General features: G+C 48.5%; 1 long non-coding RNA gene across 1 annotated transcript; it reads right to left on the bottom strand.

Moving 5' to 3' along the window:
* Positions 1–977: 977 nt before the first annotated feature.
* LOC107183474 lies at positions 978–5,236 on the bottom strand. Its single transcript, XR_001514263.1, has 2 exons — positions 5,065–5,236; positions 978–3,122 (listed from the first exon to the last, which is right to left on the bottom strand). It is a non-coding gene; the product is annotated as an uncharacterized LOC107183474 (long non-coding RNA).
* Positions 5,237–8,797: the final 3,561 nt, after the last annotated feature.

The following is an 8,797-nucleotide window of genomic DNA, read 5'->3' as shown; positions in this document are numbered from 1 at the left end:
CGTCTCGCTCTATTGGTGCTGTGTGTGCAGCAGGTGGGACCCAGCTCAGAACAGGAAAAGAGAGGGCAGCTATGAACTGAAAGGTCTCAGTACACACTTTTCGGGTGAGCATCACACAGAAATGAGAGAAGGGAGAGAACGTGCGAGAGAAGATAAGAGTACAAAGCAGGTAGATGAAAAGCAGAAAGGCCTTTGAAAGTGCCGCCTGGAACAGGCTGGAGGGAGGCCTGGGGCTGCCCTTGGGTAAGGCTGGGGGAGGCCACAGCTCCCCCCACGCTGTGCAGGGGGCACAGCTGCCCAACAAGCCGGAGCCAGCCCTTGGGCACTGTGCAGCCTGGGAAGCAGGAGGGAACTGAAGTACCTCCTCTGGAAATGGCCCCGCGGCTGGGATTGCTTCCGAAGGACTTGGTGGGTCATGGGGGTGCCTTATGCAAGTATCTCCTTTTCATTAAGTTTGAGATGAAAGGTTTAGAATAATGGCAGAGGAAGGTGAGCCATAGAGCGTAAGCAGAAATTAATGAGGACTGTGTCTTGGGTTTTCTTAACACTGCAAACCAGGGTTCTTAACCAGGGGTGATGGATGAGCTGCAGGGTCCCCAACCGCTCCGTGATCGTGTGCAAACTGACTTGATAGTTTTCCAGGAATCCTGAATCCCCCCGAGGTTAATGAATTGTATTCTCTCTCACATGTGCTGGGCATACATTAGTTACTGGGTGTGTGGTTTTTTTTCTCTCTCACATGTGCTGGGCATACATTAGTTACTGGGTGTGTGGTTTTTATACAGAGGGTTTCTCTTCTGGAACCGACACAGTCACATCGCAGCCCTGTTTTCATCCTCCTCTCGGTCAACCACACCTGGAACGGAGAACTCGGCTGACCTGCTTCTTTCGCACCCAGGCCCCTTGGGCCGAGGCACAGCTGGCCAGACTCTGAGAAGCACAGACTGAAAAAGAGCCTTGTGTTTTTTTGTTTTTTGTTTTTTTTTTAAACTGTGCTTTATTTAGGGCTAAGCTGGAGAAAGCGTCATCCAATAGTTACAGAAGGTTACAAGGAGTTTTAGGGAGTTGAGTGTGAAAAGAGCAGTTGTACTGAACTGCAGCGGTTTTGTTTTGTTTTGTTTACAACATCTGGACATCCTAAAAGGAGGAGCCAAGAGAAAGAAAAAGAAAAGTTTAAAAATAATAAATAACCAACAAAATAGAAAGAAAGGAAAGGCAGGAGGTCCTAGAGGAACCAGCTAAAACAAAACAGGAAAAACATGGTAGGTCCACACGCCCCCTGGCCTCACGCTGACCTGACGTCAGTGAGGAGGGTAACAGGGCAAATACCAAAGCAAGTCTTCCCAATGGCGCAAATAAATTATAATAAATATGTTATCCTTTAAAATATACGCGTTCTTAAATAAATCAGCGCTTTTCTGATTCTGAGTTTTTTTTTAAGCAATGTCTTTTTTTAACTGCTCTAAAGTCATTTACCAAAGATAAATATCGTGCTTTCATTAAATAGTTTTCCTTGTTTTTTTCTCTATCATTACAATTAAAAGTCCTACAAAATATGCAAATTTATTTACAGAAAAACAGAGCCGGCATCATTTAAACATCCCTGTTTTTCAAAATTCCTTGTAAACAGTTTCAGAAATTCTTCAAAGATTGTTTTTTTTTCTCTCTCTTGTTTAAGGTATTGTGTGTGTGTGTGTGTGTGTGTGTGTGTGTTGTTTAGTTGTTTTAAGATGAAAGTTCCCAGGTCCCCTTGCCCGGAAAGTCTCTGGAGCAAGCATGGAAGGCGAGTGAAGCAAAGGTCCAGGGCTTTCGGAGAGCGACGAGCGCACAGCTCCGGCGAAGCGAGGTGAGGGCGGCTGGGCCTTCCTGCCCTGGCGCGGCCTCCAGGCGGTGGGCAGCCAGGAGCCCGTAGGTCTGGGCCATCGGCCTGGCCCTCGGGGTCAATGGTGTCATCATCGGACAGCACTCACTCGCGGGGAGAAGGGATTGATGCTCAGTCTAAACTCTACAAAAGTACAGTCCTACAACATCTGGGATTTTAGCAGTAATGCTAACTTCTATAAGTTTTTTTTTTCCTTTTTTATTATTTTTTTATTTTTTGCTTTCCTCTAATTTTTCTTCTATTATATAGGTATTTTAAACTTCTCCTTTTTAAAATTCTGTACAACTATTATGTTTGTAAGAGGGGGGAAGAGTTAGAAGCATTTACAGACTTTTCACAACAATTCTCTTGCCTTGTGAGTCCCTTTTTTCCCCTCGTTTTCTCACACTTTACAGTTAAGGAGCTTTAATATTTTTGCTGCTTTCCCCAAATATCCACCAATTTGTTCCTCTTAACAGCTCCATCCAGACATATAATACAGAAAACCATAGGAAAGTGTCTAAGACTTGAATGAGGGTAATCAAAGCGCCTCTCGAAGTATCAAAGAACTATTATCTTGCTGTTTTAAAAGCATTTAAGCATTATTTTTCCTTTTTTTGTGTTTTTGTGTTTTTTGTGTTTTTTTTTTTTACTTTTTTCTTATATTTTTCATAGAATCGCTCTAAGCTGTTTCGAGAACAGCCAGGAGGCAGGAAGGAGGTGCTCCTCCGTTCCCCCTGTTTGACATAGAGCTACACATCTGCAATAAAAAGTTTGGTCCTTTGGTCCCTAAATAGCTAAAGGAATGACAGATAGAGATGCTCCGTGGCGGCCTCCCAGCCGCCCCTGGGGACCAGGCCCCGCACACCGCTCGCCCCAGCCTGCCGCAGGCGCCCACGGGCTGGAAAGCCCCGGGGATCGGTAAGCAGCGCAGCGTCTCTTTCCAGTTCCCAGCCCTTCAGCCTCCCCATCTGGTCTCAAGTTATTTTGTTTTAAAAGTTGCCTTTTTTGTATGTTTTTTTTCTCAATTTTTCTTCATCTTCTTCTTCTTTATGTCATATGTATTTTCCCCAAACACGTGCCCTCTGAACTCCATAGACGCTATACTTCCCTTGAAGAAATGTTACAGTCACAGAGTGTCTGGAGTCCTCAGCTTGCTTGGTATTGGCTGATATGTCAAAGGTGTCATCCAACAGTTCTCATTTATAAATAGAGAGAGAGAGAGGTTTGTTTTTTAATGTAGCCCGTTCAGCATCCTGCCCTAAAATGAAGAAAATCAGGGCTGATTAAGCACAGAGAGGAAACACAAAATGCATCCAAACACCAAAAGGAGCCTGCCTGGGGCGGGGGGAGAGGGGGGTTCTGGGGGTGGCAGGAGGGAGGGAAGGACCAGGATGAGAATTAGTCATGATCATGATACATAAAGAAGAAATTGACTCTTCTCTTCAGAGCAAGAAACCACTGAGAGGTCTAGTCGTGAAGGTTGTGGGAAGGGGTCTTGATTCAGGTTCCTTCAGAGTTCTAGATTGGGGGAGGGCTCAGTCTAAGGGATGAATTTGGGACTGTGGGATATGAATTCATAATTAAACTGATCTCTGAGGGGTCTATCCCAGATACAATATGTATACAGAAGCCTAGCAAACAAGATAGCACAATCTAGCAGCCCAGCCCCACTCCTCCCCGACTTGAGGAAAAGGCAGAAAGATCCATGACATGAATTTTGCTGAATCCTTGCCCAGTTTCCACCAACCACTCCTTTCCCAAGGTCAGTAACTATTTGCGAGGCTACGTGTATATATATATGTATATCTGGATATATGTGTAGAATATATTCACCTGCACATATGTGGATATACATGAATATGTGTGTATGTATATGCATAGATACACACATATACACACACTTAATGTTTTTCTCAATCATGCCAGGGAATTTAGAGGAAATTCAGATATTCAAGGGGTGGATGGGAGAACCTAAAAGAAGTTAGAACGGACTTAATCATCAAACATAACTCAGTTCTTGATTTCGTTTTGAATGGTGGCTTTTTGGCATTTTGTTTTGCTTTTAAGAAAAAAATCATGATCTGACTAGAATCAGAAGGAGAATGCTTAATCACTGTGAATTAACAAATGAGACTCATCTCCATTCTAGCAAGCAGCTTCCACTTATACATGGGGGTGACTGGTTACACCAAGAGAGTTAGAACTGCAAAGCCCCCGGTGGAGGGGCCCACGTCATGCGTATATCAATCCATGCTGGCAGGTTTTCACACTGTTGATTCAACAAACAGCAAACCGTACACAGCAGTCTAAACAATTACAACACCAAATAAAATAATAATAAAATTAAAAAACACTTGTCAAGGACCCTTTTTCAGTTGTAAACAAAAAGGTGCATTTTGCTTTTTCAAAACCAACCAAAAAGCCCTCCCGACACCCCGGGCCCCCGGGTCCCCTGCCCACATTTAATTTAGCAGAAGTGGCTAAAATACAAACCTTACAATTGTTAACAGGCTCTCTCTCAGAGGCCTCTGGCTTTGTACTCTAGTTTTTTGGTTTAGAATTTTTTTTTTTTTATCATTCTGTTACTATAGAGATTTTTTTTTTTTTTTTGGTTTTCCTTTTGAAGTGAGATTTAAAATGGCCTAACTGGAAAAAGACCAGACCCAGGGAAAGTGTCAATTGAAAAAGGCCCCCAAATTTCTAGAAAAAAATAAAATCACAATATTTTCAAGTGCAAGTAAATCAACCACGCATATTTTTAAGATGTTTTCCTTATTTTTTTTTAAGAAAAAGATAATGGTTTGCACAGTTAAATGATCCCATGTTCGATAATTCAGGAATTCATCTTTATTTTTACTAATTTTTTTGTGCTTTTGTTTTGTTTTTTTCTCTATGTGACATCTAGAGAAGCATAAAAAACGCTGAACAAGAAAAACCAAACAACAGAAAGTAAAACCACTGCAAGCACCAAGAACGAAACAAAAATGAGCACAGCAAAAAAGATCGTGGCAGCACAAAAGTCAAGAGAATGCACGTGTGATCATGACTGGCCAATCATCAACTGATACAACATCCAAGAAAAACGCTCCAATCACAGCACCTCCACGAAACTTGACGGCAATTGTCATGCAACCGATTCTTAGCCTTGTTACATGACGCCATCATGTCACACTGTGAACTTTGAGTTGATTTGAACTTACGGATGGGGGACTGTTTTCTCCACTCTCATGTGATTACGTGAACTTTATTCCTAGCTCAGCGCGAGACTGTGGTGGATTTGACTGGCTCTGGTTGGGTTGTTGGAATTTGATTGAATGACAAAAGAAGAAAAGATTTATATATATATATTTATATATGGAGAGAGAGAGAGAGAGATTGGTGTTTTGCATACATATATATACATATGTGAGAAAGTATGACATAGTAGTATATAGTGTGGAGGGTGAAGGAGGGCAAGGAAGAAGTTAAAACAAAATTAAAAGGAAAAATATTTATACAGCACCAGACCACAGCGTCAATCTAACAGCTCAGATGAGAGAACAGCAGTCAAATCATAAGAGAACTGAAAAGAACTCAAAGGATGGAGGAAGCGGCAGACGGACGACATGGGCACATCAACACACACACATACACGCACGGTTGTTTATGCAGACACATGGTACACTGTGAACAGCAGCAGGACCTCACACGGGGCCACTGAGGGCATCCATCATGCGTTGGGAAGGGGGGTGGGGGCGGGGGCAGTTTGGCGAGGGGGCCAGAAAAAAATAAAACAGCCCCTTAAAACCACCTTGGCTGGCAAGCAGCTCGGCAGCACGTTTCTGCTTTCTATCACCCTTGATTCTTTCTCTCTCCCCCAGGTGCCGGGCTCTCCTCACCTCCCCAGCCTCCTGTGGCTTCAGCCTGTGGACCAGCAGGGGGAGCCTATCAGGTGACCTGATGGCCAGGTAGGTCAGAGGCTGGCTAAGGTGGCTGTTGGACCCATGAGGTCCATCCATGAGATACTTTGCTGCCGCAGTACAGTCCACACTGGCAGCAACTCGGCCCTCCCACCCTTCAGGGCCCACCCGGGCCACCGTCCCCAGGGAAGAGAGCCTCCACTACAAGCGAACCCACTGCATGATGTTATAATCCTGTCCCCTTCCGCTCTGCCTCAACCCTCTTTCCTCAGAACAGGAATACCCTGAGTTTTCAGTTTAGAGGAAATCACATCAACGTTCCTAGAAATCTATACACATGCCCTGGCACTAATCATGTCCCGATCACCTCCCACCCTGAGCTTTGCTCCCTGGGAGGCCCATGTGGCCAAAGGGAGGCTGCTCTGGGCACAGGGAGCCTTTAGGAGGCTCTGCAGCTGCAGCAGGATAAGGCTGGGCGGAAGACTGCAGGGCGCCCTGCAGGGCAGGTGATACAAGGACAGTCCCTCAGAAAGGGAGTGCTGTGGCCCCAGATCTCTCTCTGCTGCTGTCACTTTTGCTCTGCTGACCTCCCCTAATCCCCCTCCTCCTTCTCCATCCCTTTACAACCTCAGCCCACCCCATACAGCCTTGCTGGCTGACCATCGCACAGCCCTGGCCTGCCTTCTTTACAGGCAGAGCCCTAGGTGGCTGAGGCTGGATTCCCTTCTCTTCACTTTGAGTTGTTTTCTCACCATTTCACGATCCTTTGCCCCCACCCAGGGATGCTGGCCCAGGGTGGGATCCCCAGTTCTATCCCCTTGTCATGGTTACCCTTAGCCTTGCTCCCCAGCCCCCTCGCCTTTGGCACTCAAGCATCAGGTTTATCTGCAGGGTTCCCCACCCACCAGGCTTCTACACGCAGCCCAGCTGACTTCCACTTTCAGCTTTGTTTTCCTTCAAGGGAAGGCGGAAGAGAAGCTTGGGATCGTGAAATGTCATTGTGGACAAGCTGCAAAGCAGCTGAGAGGTGACTATTTTAAGCCCAAACCCAGCTCCAGCTCTGCCTTCACAGAACAACTCCCAGCCCCTCTTCCTCCCAAGCCCCTGCCCGGCCAACCTGGATTCTTGCTCACATAGACCAGGGCCCATTGCATAACCTCCAAGTCCGGACATGCCACCCTCCCTGCAATACCACCCCCTTCCGGAAGACAGCCCTGAGACCCACCCAGGATATCTAACTGGCAGGTCCCTTTGGGCGGGAGGAGAGGCCTCAGAATGGAGGAGGGCAGCCATCAGATGTGGGCTATGCAAGAACAACTAAGGGGTCCCCTGGAGACCTCTCTTTCCCCCTACCCCGTGGTCCTGAGCACTGAAAGGTACCCACTCCTCAGACTCTGCTCTGCTCCTGCCCCCAGCTTTCCTCCAACTGCCCTTCAGTGCCTGGCACTGTCCTAGGTGCTGGGGATCCAAACCTGCATGTCACACAGACCCTCCTCCTTAAAGGTCAATCCAGGGAACTTTCTCATACACTCACATCTCACACACACTTGGCCCTGACACACAGACACACACTCATTCAATCCCTAAGGGGCCAACTGCTCTCTTCACGAGGGAACAGCGTGTCTGCCTGCTGGGGGACTTCCCGGGTGCCCTCCTGAAGAGCCTCTGAGAGTGCAGCCCTGTGGCTGCACAGGGTCACTGGCCAGCATGGGGGAGCTTGAATCAGGCCAGGGAGGCTCCAGCTCATGGGGTGAGGAAATGATGGCCAGGCCATAGCCATTCGGATGCTGGCCCTAAGCACAGCGGGGCTCTAGCCAGGGAAGGCCAGCCCCATGCAAGCCAGACCCAAAGCCCTGTGTCCCAACACTCAGAGCAGACCCTGTGCAGGACCCCAGGATGCAGGAGGGACAGGACTCCCACTGGAGTCAGACATGATACTCAGTGTCCTCCAACCCAGAACCACCTCACCGTGGGGCCCAGCTCCTGTTGTGAACTTAGTGGGACAGGGACTTGAGGTTCTGGCTGTAGACCTGGCCTTGCCCACAATTTCGCCCATTCTTCCTGTCTCTGTTTTCTTCCTCTTAGATTCCTGGAGAAACTCCTTCAGAACCTGCCTCCCTTTCTTGGAGTCTCCACTTGAATGTCACTCTCTCTGGTAGATGGCCTACCCTGCCTACCTGATTTAACCGTGGCCAACAATTCTGGCGCACTATGGAATTTACTCTGATCATACGTCATTGTTTATTGTCTCTCTCCCCTGCTTCGGACAAGGACTCTTGCCGGTCACACTGGGGGCACAGCACTGCCGAAGGGATGGGGGGAAGCGGGCTGCACAGCCTGTCTCTGGCCTGAGAAATGTGCGGACCCTGCTGGAGCTCACAGCCATGGGCAAGCAGGCTGAAAGGGGACTCTGGGTGTCCTGGCATAGCTCCTCCCTCCCCACTTTCCCAGGCAGCCGCTTCACTCAGGGGCACAGGTGGCCCATTAGAGGAGTGGCCCACGGTGTCTCCAGCTCAAGGCAGGACCCAGACTGAGCAGAAAGGGTGACGACTTCCCACCCATCCTGGCCTCGTACAGCAGGCAGGGAAATGGCCCGGGGTACAGCATCACTATCCTCAGCTTCTGTCCTCTCCGGTTTTGTAAAGTTCCCTTTGAAAAGTCCTATTCCTCTTCTCCAGGCTGAGCTATGGGGAATTGGAGGGGGGAGGGGATCAAGTGTCCAGGCAGGAGAGCTGGGGAAGGGGGAGCCAGGGAGGCCCCACAGAGGGCTACAGCTCCCCACAGGCCCTACTCTGCACCCCAAACGCTCCCAGCCCTGAGCGTGCCATGTGGCAAACCCGGGCGCAGGCCCAGGGCCCCCCCACTTCTCAGAACGGTCCCCTCACTCTGCTCCGTTGGCTCTGCGTCAGGGGGATGGCCATGACTGTTTCTCGGGGTGACCACTGCTCTGTGCCTGGCCCCTAAGAGCCGGGCAAGGAGCAGGTCCAGACGGGCGCAGCGGGTCCAGGCCACGGAGGTCGGGGAGGCGGCGGGT

Source organism: Myotis davidii, unplaced genomic scaffold (genome assembly GCF_000327345.1).
Source record: "Myotis davidii unplaced genomic scaffold, ASM32734v1 scaffold259, whole genome shotgun sequence".
NCBI lineage: Eukaryota > Metazoa > Chordata > Mammalia > Chiroptera > Vespertilionidae > Myotis > Myotis davidii.
The sequence above is the reverse complement of the archived record's forward strand: the minus strand, read 5'-3'. Positions and strand labels throughout refer to the sequence as shown.